This window comes from Micromys minutus (genome assembly GCF_963924665.1).
Source record: "Micromys minutus genome assembly, chromosome: 3".
NCBI lineage: Eukaryota > Metazoa > Chordata > Mammalia > Rodentia > Muridae > Micromys > Micromys minutus.
Genome location: NC_137972.1, coordinates 29,352,935 through 29,370,105, shown reverse-complemented (window position 1 = coordinate 29,370,105; position 17,171 = coordinate 29,352,935).

Sequence of the window (17,171 nt, the reverse complement as noted above, 5' to 3'; positions counted from 1 at the left end):
AATGCCTATATAACACCTTACATACTTTCAGTGTGGCAGGTATTATTAATCATAGAATCCCTAATTGTGTTGTTTGAGATAGCGTCTCACAGATTTGCTCCTTCTGGCCCCTAAGGTCGCTGTGTGCCTCAAGCTGCGCTCAGGCTCTGGAACCATTACCTCAGCCTGCTTAGTCCAAGGGTCACAGGCATGCAGCACCCCATCTGGCAGAGTCATTTTATTTGGTGTGGGCGGTGCATGTGCACATCTACATGTGCACATGTTAGTGTGTGCATCTGTGTGTGCACATATGGAGACCAGAGCAGGGTGTATTCCTTTTGTGTGATCTTAATATCTGGAGACAGGAACTCTCATTGAACTGAAAGCTTGCTGTTTTGGGGTAGGCTGACTGGCCCCTAAAATCCACCTATCATCGGCCTCTAGCTCTGGGGTTGCAGGCACACATGACATTTTACAGGGGTACTTGGGATTCAAACTCAGATCCTCCTGAGTGCATAGCCAGTGCTCTTAAAAAAGGAGCCATATCTCCATCCTGCCAGCACGTTGTTTTTAATGTTGTCAGATTTTAAATAGTTGCCACCAGTTCGCATGCCTGTCTTCCAAACAGATAGAAAATACTGGTACGTACGCAAATCTTCTAATACATATTTGTTGATCACTCACTTTATGCCAGGTATGAGTTCTTAGTTGAAAATACAGAAGTAAATGGAGTCAGAGGTTTCATCTACTAGCTAAAAACCAGTTTGCTGAGAACCTTTGAAGCCCTTAATATGTCCACGTTTGCTGAGAGCAGAAATGCAGCTTTGACACCTATTCTGTATCCTTCTGTCTCTCTCACTCTGAATCCCTTTTTCCAAGACATGATTGTTTTCCAAGACAAGATCCATATTGTTTCTATATTTTCCTGTTTTATAAAGAACAACAGGGATTTGGATAAATGGACTAAAGGAGTCCCCAAAACAGTACTGGGTGGCACCGGCTATGGGGTCATACAGTTTGTGTTTGCCCCTCAAAGGTTCAAGTGTTAGAAGCTTGGTCTACAGAGACAGTTTAGTAAGCAGTGAGGCATTTCAGAGTTTGGGACTATTGAGTGGGAGGTCTGTGTGCTGGTTGGTGACATGTTCCTGAACTGGGACCCTCACCTCTCTTGCTTTTCTTTCTCTCTCTCTCTCTCTCTCTCTCTCTCTCTCAGGGACAAACCTCCCACCAGACAATGCAGCCACGGTGACTTGATTGGTGCCAGCACTATGCTTCTAAAACTGTGAGTTAAATCTTTTCCTTATAAATGTCTAGCCTCAGGGATTTCATGAAGTAAGGAAAATGGGTGAATAGACACAAGGGACAACCCTATGTGAGGACAGCCGGACCTCAACTACCATTTACCTTTGGAGCTTCCTTTCCCAAGGCCCATGTGTGCTTGTAGCTCCCTTGTGTCAGATGTTTTCACTGATAATTATTAGTCCCCTGAGCCTCTGATACAGGACGTAGGGAGGTTTGCCTACACTTATTCTGTCCTTCCTTATATACTTTGATAAAGATTACTTCAGTTTTTCATTTATTTATGGATAGTTGTGGAACAGCACAATTAAGTGTTAATCCATCTTGTATGCTACTATAGTCTGAACATTTTAATCTCTCCAAATATATACGCTGAAAATCCCAGTTCCCACGGTAGCTTTTGTAGGTCATGAGGGTGAAATCTTTTTGGACAAAATGACCCCAGAGATTCTATATCCACCTTTCACCTAGGTCAGAAAGATGACTCAGTGGGTAAAACAATGTCTGCTACCAAGCCTGGCAACCTAAGCTGAGGGGTGTAAAGAAAAAGCCAATGTTTCCTAGTTATTGTTTGATCCAGTACATGCACATGTACACACACACATGCCCATATACACATGCATGTACTAACACACATGCACACACATGTACACTCACACCTACATGCGTATGATGAGCACTTGCACACACATACGCACATAAAAATACACACAAAATAAGTAAGTAAAGTACAATAGAATATCTCTTTTAAAAAGATTTCTATAAGAAAGTATATAGACCCATAATTCTCTGTACCAGCTTGTGCTGTGGTCTACACTGCTGGGTTCCAGAAGACCACAGATCAGATTCCTATTGCCTATGATGTTCTGGGCTCATGATTCTTAACAGCAGCCCAGACGGACCAGTAAGGCCACATCGCTGCATTTTCAGACCTTGATTAATATTGTCCAAAGTTAGCCTAATTGAAAGTGAATATCCTGCCCTCCAAAAAGAACTTAAAGTTAATTTCCCTGTCCAATATGTTCCTGACATCCAGACTGAGAGGGAGATTCTCATACACTGACGATTCATATCTAGGGTCCTTGTAGCCTTGGTCAAAGTTGCCAAATACACTTCAAAAAAGGGCAGCGATAAAGTTAAAATTAAGCAACTCTTCTACCTTAAGAACAGCACAAAAAAAAACAATGATCTTCCAGTAAACAGCCTGTGTTGGACATTACCCCACCCCCACCCCCACCACAGAACTTTCCTGTGAGAACATTCCAACCCAAGACCTGACTTTGGCAGCAACTGAGTCCGAAGCCCCTTCTCAAGGGGATGTGGTGACTGTGATTTCTGGCCCAGAGAGCTGAGCCTGAAATAGATGAAGTGTTTGGGGAGGTCCTCGGGGAGAAGAGAAATGAAGACACAGTCTGCACCTCCTCACACCCTTCACCTGACCTACATGACCCCATGGGAAGGAGGTGGCTTTGCTTTAATGGCTTACTAGCTTCAGTGTGTTCCAATTGTGAATTTGGAATATGTTCCCATGTATGTCAACTTCTTGTCTGTCGAAATACCAAACCTCATTTCCACACCACCTCTTTCTGAATTCTGTCATCCCAAGGGGGAGGGGCATTATTTGAATAGAGGCTTTAAAAAGCAAACACAGATTAAAAAGAAACAACCCCCACAAAAGCCAAACAAACTCTAGTCCTTGAGCTATAAGCCATAGTCACATAGCAGAGAGAGAGAGAGAGAGAGAGAGAGAGAGAGAGAGAGAGAGAGAGACAGACAGACAGACAGACAGACAGACAGAGACAGAGACAGAGAGAACCTGTTAAGACATAAAATGGTTACCAAATTTTGGGATGTGGATGTAGAAACTTAAAACTACTTACCATAGAGTTTCAAGTAATTCAAAAGTACCAAAAAGCTAGTGGCTGTGAATTAAGCAATTTAAATCAGTGATATTTAGACTCTCAAGACAATGATGTTTTTTCCCTGAGGAAGTTGATTATTTCCTTTACTAATTATTACATTTCAAAATTACACTTTCCCTCACAAAGTCTCAGCTAGAAAAGAGGAAGAACTGGCCTTGGCTGTGGAGTCGATGGGAGTAATTGGGAAGAGGCAGCTGACAGGAAACAAGAACAGAAAAGCCCAAGAAAAAGAAGACTGTCCAAGAATTTGGGTAAGAGGCAAAGAATGAGTTGAGTTCCTGTGGTGGTGTGAATGGAAGCGGTCCCCACAGGCTACTAGATCTGAATGCTGGGTCACCAGGGAGTAGCACTTTTGAAAGGATTAAGAGAGGTAGCCTTGTAGGAGCAGATGTACCCTTATCAGGGGACACACTCCACAATGTCACTGGGCATGTGCCACTGGGCATGGGCTCTGAGGTTTCAAAAGCCCAGGCCAAGCGCAGAGTGTTCTTCCTGCTGCCTGGAGATCTGGATGAAGCACTCTCAGCTCCTTCCCCAGCACCATGTCTACGTGCTGCCATGCTCCCAGTCCTGATGACAATGGACTAAACCTCCAAAACTGTAAGCCAGTCCCAATTAAATGCTTCATTGTATAAGAGTTGTCTCTTCACAGCAATACAACACTAACACAATTTCTAAGCAAGCAGGCACTAACATTCGTCTTAGCAAGGCTTGGGGGACAGCCTCATCAGCCTGTAAGAATGATGACCTGGGTTCTATTCACAGAACCTACACAAAAGATCTGGGCATGGTAGTGCAGGCTTTAACTCCATTTCTAGGGAGGTGGACACACACACACACACACACACACACACACACACACACACACATGCACACACAGGAATACACACACATGCACAAAATGTTATAAAAATAAATCTTAAAAAGGAAAAATTATTATCATGGTTGTTTTGTTGTTTGTTGACTTTGTTTTGAGGCAACATCGCACTAGGCAGCCCTACATAGCTAGCCTACATAGCTCACTATGTAGACCTGCTGGCCTCAAACTCACAGAGTTTTAGAGTTCGTTAACTGGCAAAGGTTATCAAATCAATTTAAACAAAATATTAATGTTTAATACAAAAGTGAATAAATCAAAAATCAGTACACACCACAATGGTGACAGTGTTTGGACAAACCTTTATTATTTATGACTAAATCTGCACAGGGTGGGTGGCTGGGGTATGAGAACTTAGCTCTTGACAACATATATAAGTTCTGTTGCATGTCATCTAAATTCTCTGTTTTGTATATGGCTGGATGTTTTCTAATGTCACCTCAGCGGGTGAAGGATGACGGTAAGAAACTTTTACGCTCCTAATAAGCCATCTGATTTAGTCATTTATAAGCCGCGTTTATGAGGCTTAAGAGCACTAGCTCTTCCAGAGGCACTGAATCCTGTCCTAACACCTACATTGGGTGGGCCATAACTGCACACTCCATATTTACAGTGTCAGTCAGGACTGTCCGGCACACAAATACCATCTGGAGTTTTACCACATTCTATATTTAATGCTCAAAAAAAATACATTTACTCTTCTTGTATGTTGTGTCTATGTGCTGCTTATGAAGACAAGAATCTAGTACTTCCAAATTTCAAGTATAGAAACTGCATTTTAAGTAGATTAAATGTGTGATTATAATGTACAGGGCCCATGTGGCTTATGTGAGGACTTCTGTGGAGTCTCTGTGGCCGCTATCCCACCTCCTTGAAGGGGTTCTGAATAAACATTCGGACCCCTGTTAGTTCTTTTCCTTATACTTATAGAAACATTTGTATCCCCTTCCCAGCTTCACTATTGCTGAGACAATAGTCAGTCAGCTCTTAGTGCATATTAAGGCACACTGTACATCACTGAACATTCTGCTTCCGAAGGTTCGACATATGCTGGGAGGATCTCGGGAGCTGTTTTCATGCCTACCTGTGTGTGACAAACAGTTCTTAGCTCATAAGTAAACCTTGGCTCTAAAAAAAAAAAAAAAAAAAAAAAAAAAAAAAAAAAAAAAAAAAAAAGCTCCAGATGTTGGGCGTTTGTGACCCTCTCAGATAGTCCTATTAGTAGCATACACTGCAGTTATGAAGTAGCAATAAAAATAATTGTGTGCTTGGGGTCACTACAACATGAAGAAGTATTGTATTAAAGGGCTGCAGAGGAGAGGTTGGAAGAGAGAGGTTGTCTCCCAATGCTTTGGTAGAAAGTTCACTGAGGTCTGCTATGTGAAGTTCTTACCAGAGCGTCTCCCATTACAGCACATACTGAAAGCCCGACGTGTGTTGCTGCTCTTGTGACTGGTGAGCACAGGTAATGGTTTCGCAGTAGGTTTTAGTCCTTTCAGATTCTAAGCCCATTTCAGTCCTGGGCAGCCAGGCAGGAGTTTTGCGTGGGTGTGCAGCTCAGGGCAGCTGCACACACTGAGCTGGTAACCAAGGTGTCTCTCGGGCCTTTCACTGCAACTTGTCAAATGCAGGTGTGTTCATAGCACAGTACAGCAGGCAACACAGACAAAGTGTTCATTATTCTCTATATAATGCCAATACTTTAGATACTGAATTAAGTGGCATCTGTGACTGACATTAGTTTACTGTTGTTTTTAGTTTTTTAAACAAGGCTACTGGAGAATTTAGAATTCCATATATTTAGAGAATTTAGAATTTAGAATTTATACTGGAGAATTTAGAATTCCACATTCCCCGTTGTCTTGTATTAAAAAGCAATGCTTACCTCTTCATTTAACCCTATTGCTACAGAACAACTTTCCTACCTGCTCAGACATCCAGCAGTTCTGAAATGCCGAAGCGCTTTTAGAAATGTTTAGTGAAGGGAGTTATATTTAGGGGTGGATGCATAGAATTCAATAAATAATCATTGTGTACTGCGACTTCATCAAGTGGAAGGCTGTATGACTCCACCTCAAGAAGGAATCATTTTACTCTTCGCGGCTGCCACCTTTCCAGGTTCAGCAGCACACACTAAACTCTAGCAGTGTTCCCTGGATCATCGGGTCCCATCTGAAGGATGGGAGCGGCGTGGCCAGTGGCAACAGCCTGGATCCGTGGAAGCAGGGACTGACGACACCCGCCGGGGAGATGCACAAGAGGGAAGTCAGTGGTTTGCTCAGGGGAGGTGTAGGGAATGAACAGCCGTTTGAGGACTCTGGGACACTTGGTGTTTCTCAAATTGTCTGGGAGCGGACTGGCTTCTCTAACCTGTGTCTCACCCCCTGCTGTGGTTTCAAGGGACTAAAGAGTCTCCCTGTGAGGTGAAGAGCGCCGGTAATTTATCCGAGGGCCATCTGCCAAGTGTTCACAGTGTTTAGCAGGTTTCCACCCAAGTATTTCATCTTCTCTCTTCCACTCTTTGTTTCTGCTCCTTTTTGATTCCAAATAGACTCAGATGGGCAATTTGGCTTGCTCTGTTCCTTCCTGGCCACTGCCTACGTTAGGGCCTCCAAATAAAACCTGAGCTGACAGCAGTGGAATTTATGCGCACCAGTAAGAAATGGGGAACACAGAGAGATTCTTGCACAGAAATGACCCCAGGAATGCTGAGGTCTCCATTTCTAGGCCAAACTGCACAAATAATAGGCCCTGGACCCCTTAATTGCCAAGCTCAAATACAACAATGTAATTTGTAGAAAAGTAGTTGGTCCTGCATATATGTGATTGGAAATGTTGTGGGAGTCATCCACCCCTCACCCCAGTATGAGCTCTCAACTGTTCCTACAGGACCACCCCTGGGTGGGATCTGAGGGTTCCACCCTAGGGAACCAGCTGCATCTTGAGCTAGAGAGAAAAAAATATTTAGAGATTTCCTTGTATAGTTTTCCTTCAGATGTTTTATTTATAAAATACAGAGTTGATGCAAGCTTGGTAACACTTTCCAGATCTCAAAAGGCATCCAGCCCCGCTCAGCTTCCTCTGGTTGCTTTCCCTAGAGTGGAGATGTGGGTATTGTCTCCAGTGACTCGGCAGAGCTTCACAGAGCTTTAGGTTTCACTGTTGGAATGTGGTGCCCTCAGGGGTTAAAAGGAACTGATCACAGAGGTTGATAGGCTTCCTCAATCAGACTCAGTGCCCAAGGCTCCACTCTGTAAGCTCCAGAGAGCCCCCTACACATGTGATTGAAAACATGCCTTCTGGAAGCTAGAAACCCAGAGAAAACAGACATCTGTACATCAAATTCCCATTTGATATTTATTAAGACGTGTGTGTGTGTGTGTGTGTGTGTGTGTGTGTGTGTGTGTGTTTAGTACATAGATAGTCCCTCAATTAGTAATGATTTGACCTATAATTTTTCAGTCTTATGATGTTGTAAAAGCAAATTCATAAAACATTTAGTTTTCCATTTTTGGTACAGTATTTAATCACTTACTCAAGTTATTCAGTACTTAATTAGAAAATGTGTATGTGTTAGACTTTGTGCTAAGTAACTTTGCCCAAATGTAAGTTAAACCAAGCGCTCTAAACATCATAGAGGCCTGGGATGGTGCAGTGAGCTGGGATGTTTGGTGGGTTAATGGATCAGGGTTTATCGAATGTACTTTTAACTTACAATGTTTTCAACATATCTTTATTAAGTCATAACTCTACCATATATTGAAAAATATAAGCATATATTTGCACACATATACTACAGATACATAGGTATTTGCAAACATATATTTATATACATGTATGAGTGCACACCGAATATATACTTTTGTCTTAGTTAGGGTTTCTATTCTTGTGAAGATACACCATGACCATGGCAATTCTTATAAAGGAAAACATTTAATTGGGGCTGGCTCACGGTTTCGGAGATTTAGTGCATTACCATCATGGTGGGACTGTGATAGAAATGTTTGTTATGACAACATAAAAATCTACTCACAGCAAACCCTTTTTCCCCGTGCAGCAGGCAGGGCTCCCATTGATCTGGGCCCCTGAAGGTTTGAGTGAAGCAACCTAACTGTGGGCCCTCATATTACATACTCGTAAATAAAAGCAGCCCTGGGCATATTTCAGTTTAAAACATATTACGTGGACATTCAAAGGTTTACCTTAAAGTGGCCCACCTTAGTGTAGATGAAAGGGTCACCAAGAAAGGGCACTCTTTTTCAGTTTTTTTGTTTTAATATGAAACTCATTCATCTAAAAACACTGTCTCAGACTAAGTATTACTAATAACAAAAAGTTACTTTAAGGAACTGGGGGCTAATATGTGTGGCATTTGGAGGAAAAGGAAAAACAACTGATACAGTGTTTAAGCTGGAGTTGGTTGTGGGCCAGTGTTGCCTCCACCAGCCCAGAAACCAGGCGCCGACAGACACTGAAATTACACAAGGTGACACATTGTCCCCGAGTTTTAGCAGAGGCAGGTGTACCGGCATATATGGTCATTTATTCCTGTAGCTTTTATTTATTTGCCCAATCTTCCAAAGGGTACTACAAATTTTTTTCTATATTGAAAGAGAAATAACAAAAGAAATAACTTAAAAATATTCCACATATACTATGATAACTGTAATGGAAAAATATTAGCTTATAATTTTATAATCCTGTGACCCAGGTGAATGACGCATGCTCTGATTCACTAAATTGAGTGATGAGGTAGAGCAGGTTGTGAGCTAGCAGACTTAGCAAAGAGTCAGTGTCTAAAACCCCACTTTGGAACTAACCCTGCCGTGGGCAGTTAACTTGCTCTTCTGAGCACCAGAGAAGAGGAGAAAGAAGTCTGTGTTGATACATGCATGATGCTCTAAACATGTAGCAGCTGAATCTACAACAGCAGGGTGTAAAATCACTCTGAAAATGTATGCACAGGAAATGTTGTGTTATTTTTTCCCCTCCTACATCTGACTGATTTTCACTTCTTGGTCGAAGAGAATCCCCTTATCACTGGCTCCGGTAGCCACTTGGCTCATCACAGCCAATGCATTTCCCTGGGAATCTGGTACTAGGACAAGGCCATGCGCGCAGATGGAGTGCTCACATGGTGAGGTGGGGGTGATGGATGGGCTTTGTTTCAGGGCTGAGGCAGTGTGGTGTTTCAGAAGTCACTCCACAGATCACACGCCCCACGCAGCAAGCTTCAAAAACATGCTTTCTGGAACCTAGTGTCATTTCATACAGAAGCAGGCTGCCAGATCCACATGCCGGTTTGTGAAAGCAGCAACCATATCTTAGTTGTGCTGAGGCAGGGGCATTCTGGAGTTAGTTTCTCACAACTCAGCTGAATACTACCTGACTAAATTTTCTCTAGATTCACAAAAGAACAAACAAGACATTCACCAAAAGGGGAACATTGGATAGCCAGATGTGCTGATTCTTCATCCTCTAGGCCGGCGGTTCTCCACCTTCCTGATGTTGCTACCCTTTAACACGGTTCCCGGAGTTGTGGTGACCCCCGAACACAAACTTATTTCATAGCTGCTTCATACCTGTGAATTTGCTACTCTTATGAATTACAACGCAAATATCTGGTACGTGATTCCTGGGGTTCCCACCCAGGCAGCTTGCAGGATGCCACAGAGTGTTCAGCGCTCGGGCCACCCCTGTCCTGCGCCGAGTTAAGCAACAACAACGGAACACAGAACACACTCTGTTGGATGTTGGGTATCGACGCCAGAACTGAATTCCAGGAGCTACAAAAAAAAGTGAGCAAAGCAAAGAAAAAAAGAAAACCTACTTCAAATGTGCATGTAAATTTTATACAACGTATTGTACTTTTCGTGGACACACAAAACCAGCTTATTCTAAAACTCACATGGACAGGCAGTGGCCACAGGGGAACTGCAGCAATCTTAAAATGAATGGCTAAGACAGAAGAACAGTCCAGTGATTAAGAAAGTGGATACTGGCAGTTGAACAGACACAAATACCAATGGGATAGAAGAGGGAGTTTGGAAAAACAGGGTATAATCCCAACTGATTTCTGCTTTTGAGACTGGGCCCCACTACACAACACTGCTGGCCAGACTTAGTCCTGCCACCTCAGGCTCCTGAGTGCTGGCTGTTCCGCATGATACATGGCGTCTGGCTCGCCCAGCTGGTTTTAACTAAGACACAGACACAGTTCACTAGAGGAAAGATGGCTTTCTGTAATCGGTACAATTAGCAAAATGATGATGAATCTCGGCCTTGCTGCCCAATCGTTTCTATAAAATAACTTAAAATAGGTATGTTTGTACATGTGGAAAGTAAACCATAGAGACTTTAGGGAGAGAAAACTTACAGAAAATCCTCTAGACCTAAGGCTTGGGTTGCAGAATGTAGACTAGCCTTTAACAATATAAGCCAGCAAAGCTAAGGGTGCCAGACTTTCCCCATGAGAATGCCATGTGTTCAATGGGAGACCACTCATGCTCTGAGGATGTGTGAGTGACCAAGTCCCCGTGTCCCCCACACTCTGGTGCACTCTTGAGGCTCTCAGCCCTTCTGAAAGTGTGCAGTTGTATCTCCGGTGTCTTTAGCTTACAGTTCCCTGGTGGCTAATGATGTTAAACATAATTCTATGTCTCTGTTTGCTAACTATGTAGCTCCTTTACTGAAATATGTGCTCAAGTCTTTTTGTCTATCATTTCAGAACTACATTTTATTTTAGTGTTGAGTTCTGGGAATTTTTCATGTATCCTAGGAAAGAGGCTGTTGTCAAATAGGAAGTTTGAGCCAAATTTCACACTCTCTGCCTCATCCTTTTATCTTACAGAGTCTGTCATTGAGTATGGAAATGTCTAATATTTCAACACACATGTATAACATGTATGCAATGTATGGTGGGTTATTTTAAACTACCAACTCCCTGCCCACACATTGCTGTACAGCAAGTTTTGTATTAAATATTAAAGTTTTTTAAATATTCACTTTGATCCTATAATTGCAGCCCAGTATTTTTATTCTGAAACTTCACAGTGGCATGAGAATTTTGTGGTAGTTTTGTTTATATAAGGTAAATTGAAATAAAGAGATGTCCTTTGTGGGGTAAATTTAGCTAGGGTAGATCTATATCCCAGAATACTACCCAGCAATAAAAAGGCACATGCTAGAATTGAATGAAAGTTTCTCAAAAAACTAAAATAGGCCTATCGTATGGTTATATCTCACTTCTGAGCACATGTCCAAAGGAAAGTACATCAGTGTACTAAGAGACACCTGCATTCTGGTGTTTACCACAGCACTGTTCACACTAGGTAGACATGGTATGAAACTAGATGTCCCCGAACAGATGAATAAGTAAAATGTGTTATATATGTGCTTGATACTACTTATCCATATAAAATGATAGCCTATAATTTGCAACAGTATGGATAGAAATGAATGAAGGATGCATCATACTGTTACAGAAAAAGTAGATGAATTCTGAATGTTCTCTCTCATGAGGATACCAACACGGCATCAATCTGGATATACAATAGTGATCACGAGGGGTTGAGAACTGGGGAGGAGCATGTGAAACAGAGCCTGGAGCAGTCCCAGCACTAGAGACAGGTTTTCTGTAAGCTGGTCCTGGCCAGAACTCAGTGTGTTGTGGCAAGCATACACCTGCAGTGTGGCCAAACCAAGCATGCCCACGCTGTCCTGGAGAGAGTTGTGGCAGCAGGTCTTGTGGACCTCCGCCATAGGGGTGTCAGTTAACTAATGTCCAGGAAGCACGTGCTAATGGCAGCAGGACGCATGTGCCCTACGTTCTGAAATCACTTGCTTTGGCTTCAGCTTTTCTAGTTGCTATGAAGTTGGCTTAGGCAAGCTAATTTCTCAGATTCTCATTTTCCTCAATGGCATAGTACACAGGACATTAATATCTGTGTTTATGGTCACGAGGACACCTCACGGTCCTCTGACGAGATAGATTAGAGCACCAGGCACTACAGAACCACTTGTTCCTGTTATTTTCCCCTGGCATTTTAAGCCTGGAGACCTGTTAGCTTGTTTCAAGAACACCACTGGGGGTGGAGGGAAGAGGGGAACTGTCCCTACAGGGCGCTGGCAATCCTGCTAATTACTCCAGAGAATGCGGGCAGCAGCCACATTTCTGTACAAACACCTGGAAGCTGCCGTGGAGGCCAGTGTGGACAGGTAGAGCTTTTAAGTGCCATCCCTTTTTTTCTCTTTAGCCCTTTTTTATGGGCTTGAACACAAGCCAATCCCTCAGATCCCTTCCCTTTAGAAGTGAGACACCATAAAGCAGTGTGACCCCGGGGTGCACTGAGTCACAAGAGCCAGGAAAGGCATCTCACACGCCCTTTGATTCCTTTTCCAGGAACACATCCCACCTCCCATCCTACCCCCAACCCCCATCTCCCTGCCATTGGCCTTGTCTTCTGGAAGAAGAAGGATTAAAAGAAAAAGAAATCTTGCAAAACCCTTCCATGTATCTTTTTGAAGTGGTAAAAATAGAACCAGCTGAGCAAAATGAATTCACAGAGGTGCCATAAATACCCACCACACAGTAAAAGCGCAAATCTCTCTGCTGTGGCAAAGGAGAAGTGAGAGCTACAGGGGGAATACGGTGGCCCCCTGACCCCAGGATAAACACTTCTCAGAATCGCTTTGTACTCCTGTCTGTCAGAGTTTAGGGGCTGATCTGAGGCCTGGAAAGAAAGCCCTGCTAGAGCAAGCACTCTCAGGGGGCTGTGCCCAGGATCTGGGTCCACATGTTTCCCACTCACCCAGCACAAAGGATGGAGACTCCATCAAGTGTAGGCACACAGCGGGTGGTGGCTCCTTCCCTGTTTGCAAAACAGCCAGCAGGTCAAGAAGAGTCACAAATCCCAGGCTGACATGGGAAGCCTTCCTCCAGAGTCTTTAGGGTGGAAATCACAAAGGCAGTCAGTGAGGGAAAGCCAGAGCATCAGGATTTTAGTACTTCACTGACCATATGGGACACCTGGAGTGGATGTGACACCTGCAGTGGATATGGTGGTTACCATTCCTGAGTCACCTAGTTCTGATGCCCTAGGGGACTTTGTAGCTTTTCCTGGAGCATTTGGACTGGGGGGGGGGGGTGCAGTGATCTCTCTGACTAGCACCTGCTGCATCAAACTGGGCAAGATCAGCACTCCCTAGAAGACCATGGGCTCTGCCTCTCAACGCATATTTGAATCCCACAGCACCTCAGAAGGTCCTCAATGCCAAGGGTCTGCCAACCAGAAGAGAAGGAAATCTAGGAGCTGATGACTGGCTAACTGCCCCATCCTGGGCAAGTCATCTCCTCTTTCCCATCTCTGAACACAAATACAGAATATTACTTTAAGATGACACAGTGGATTAGCGGGCCACGAGACATCCACAGGCCTACTAGTGTCCAAAGATATTGTCACCATCAGCCGTTGTATGTCTGTTCCTTCAGAGCACTGGGAAAGTCTGGGGGTTCCCCCAGTGCCGTCTTCTACCAGCCAAGTGAAGTTAGGAAGCAAGATGTCATTTTTGTTCATCTATCCTGATTTAGCAGTTCTAGGATGGTAGCCACGTGGCTTCAGAGACACATGGTCTCCTGCTGTCCAAGGAAGTGAGTTGAAGATAATCAGCTAATTAAGTGCTGAATACCTGTCATTCTAGTGAGCCAGATAAGGATCACAGCCAAACTCTTACGATTTGTACAACAGCCAAGAGAGTGCATTTGAGGCAGTCAAAGAGACTAGGACTTGTATTTTTTGTTTAGTCTCAGAAACATAGGCTCAGTTTAAATGGTGTTTGTGTTGGAGTATGCAGAAACTTCATTTTCTGGATGCAGACCAATAGAGACTTGCTCTATCCACAGGATTTCTATAGGAAGCATTATCTCAGACATCCCACAAGACCCCACGAAATGCCAACAGTTTGCAATCGACTGACTCAGCAGCCAAGACAATGGGGGTTCAGGTACCAGCTCTGCATTTGTCCTCTCAGCATTTCTGGAAGCACTGGAGATTAGTTCCATAAACTCAAGTTCAAGTTCCCTCCCTCTGGTCAGGACCACCACTGTGCCCAGCGCCTTAGCATCCAGCTGCCTTTTCCTAGGCACAAAGAAACTCTTGCCTGGGAAGAAGACTCAAAGGCTCTCAGAGTTTAACCTCTCCACATGATGGCACAGAATTCCAACTTCTCTCACCATGGCTCTACCTTCCACTCTGTCTGGTACCATCATCTGCTCCCAGGAACACCTATGTGGCCAGAAAGTGCCAAACTGTTGATGACTGAAGTAAAACAGAGCCCTGCCGAGCTACAGCATTTCACTATCAGGAACTGTGCTAAATGTAAATGACCTCCTTCCCGTGTTTGTCCGCACTCCTTGTTGACCTGCCATTGGACGACTTACAAAAAGAAGTTTATTTATCACAGTGTTGGAGAGCAGAGAGCTGAAGGTTGAGGGGCTTCCTGGGGAGAGGATATTCTTGCTAGCAGGTGTTTCCTGTGGATTCTGGATTACCTGGTGAGACAGGACAACTATGCCAGAAGGATGGTGCTCAGACGACAAAACTACCTGCTCACTGGCAACTAATCCATGTTCGTTTGTTCGTATCAATCACTTTTCCTAAATCCTATCTCCAAATAACTGTTGACAATTCCAAAGTGTGAGGTGGGGGACACATCAGACTGTAGCAGAGACCTGCGCTAATGGCATAATCGTATGTGAAGGTAGGGACAGCCTTTCTTCCAGGACTCTTTTACCTTGCAGAAGGCGATACCCTAAACTGTGAAAGGCATCCCGCCCCTTCCACCAGAACTCATTGAGATGATGCTCCCGGGCCTCCACATGTCAACAGGTTTCTGCTCCAATCACATTTGTTTGATGCATTAAGACTTAGAAAACAATCTTTTAAAAAAATTGTTTGTATCCAGAAGCATAATTTCCGGGATGGTGAGTAGAAAAAGCTTCACAGGCCTACCCTATCTTGAAAAGTCACCAACTAATAAAATTTAACTGGTTAGAATTTTAGACATGAATCAATGTTGTCTCTAATAAGTTGTCCCAAAAGTAGTAAGAGGAACCATTAATTAAGAAAGTCTACTAAAACTTGGACCAGCAAGACGGTACCATAGGTGAAGGAATGGGTGCAGGAATGGTCCCCGCCTCCGTCTCACCTCTGCCTTCAGTCAGTGGAAGGGACTCTACTTGAGGAACTCACTGCAGATGTGCTTGGCTGCAAAGGCAGAGCCTCCCCTTCCTTCCAGTTCCCAGTGGGCAGTTCCAGTTGCCCTAGAGAAGGGACAAACTGGGAACCTGTCTCATCCCCTCCACCTGTGTCACACAAGCTCTATTTGGGGTGGGTGTGGCTGAAGGAATTAAAAGTTCTTGCTCTATCCAGCTCCTTCTCACAGAGCAGGGACCTCACCCAAATCACGCCAGGTGCCCTTGCCCCAGCTTTCTCAGTGAGCATCATTTCATACCAGAACCAGTGATTCTCGAAAGCAGTGACAACCAGCCCTGAACAGAAAATCATATGACAAGAAGCAAATTCCTGATTGTTTCTACAGCTTCTAGAGTACAGCAGGGCTCTGCTATAGTGAAAGAGGTAGGCAGTAAGGACTGAGAATCCACAACTCTGCATAGAGACTGACTTGGAGAAATATGGAACATGGTCATGTTGTAGGTGCTGTTAAAAACAACAGAAATGCTTGGGGAGAACCCAAACATTGACATAGTCATAAGTTACATTGACTTGGAAGACGCCTGTGGGGTCAGCTCAGTGGATGAAGTCATACCCATCCCTGGAAGTCTAAAAGACTTATCAACACTACCCTTGCTAAGGAAGAACTGTACAAGGATGCAACTAGCCCCTGGCTGACTTTGAGATGGCCTTGTGAATGTCCTGGGCTACAGGAACAGTTCCCACATTAAACAAACATCCATGGCAAACTATGAAAAGCCACTAGGTAAACTGACAGAAGGAAATTTTTTGGTTATCCAAAACTCTGTGGGAAATTATGAGGCAGAGCAGAGTCCGTAGTGGAAGGTTATGGAGAGAACAGGTTCACAGCGGAGTATATCAAACAAATCACTATGTACACAGAAAGTGACCATGCAACCAAAGAAATGAAACCAGTTACAGCTGGCACGCTGACATCAGTGCAGCCATTAAAGATGAAGAGGAACACTCTTGGGAAAATAGCATGAAATATCTCATTAAAACATAAAAGTAGCCACAGTGCTGAAGTGAGCAAATGAAGCAAATGGATGTCCTGGAAATAAAAAGTAAAATAACCAAGGAGAGAAATTGACTGCGGGAAGCTCCTTCGTGTACTTGAAACAGCACAATCCAGAAGAGTAAATTGGAAGATAAAGATTGGACAGTCGGGACGACACAAAGAAAGAAAGGGAAAAATAAAGCTAAAACGGGAAGGAAGAAAAGTATCGAAGAAATATAATCGAATCCCCCAAACCGTGTGATAATTTTTTCACGAAAGGATAGCGGAAGAGAGAAGAAATATCTCAGTGATGGCTAAAAATTACCAAACCCAAATGGAAACTGTAGTTGTGCATTGAAATTCTCAGCAAACAAACCAGTAAAACATTGAATGAGCTTGCATGTTCAAATTGTGATTGAAAATTTGAAAGTCAAAGAGAAAGGAACCAGAGACAGGCAAGGTGTTCCTGCACCTACACTCCTCAGCCCTCCAGCCCTCATCTAGACAGGCACAGGTCCCTCCTGCCCGTAACCACGCCCACTGCCCCACTAATACCTGCTACAGAGAAGGGAGAACCGCATGTGCCCTCAGTATGCTCATCCCAGGCAGGCTGGAACTCTCTGGAGCCCTGAAGTATGATCGATTCCTTCTCCTGTGTGCGCGTGGCTGGTGAAGCCATAGGGTCACCCCACCCCCCATGCTCAAACAACACTCTACACATACACCCAGGTGATGAAATCAGGAGTCACAGAATCCTCAGCTTCAATAAGCCCCCAGAACACGTCATGACCCCTGTCTGAGGAGACATGCGACATACCAAATTTCCTTCCCAGGAAACTGCCACA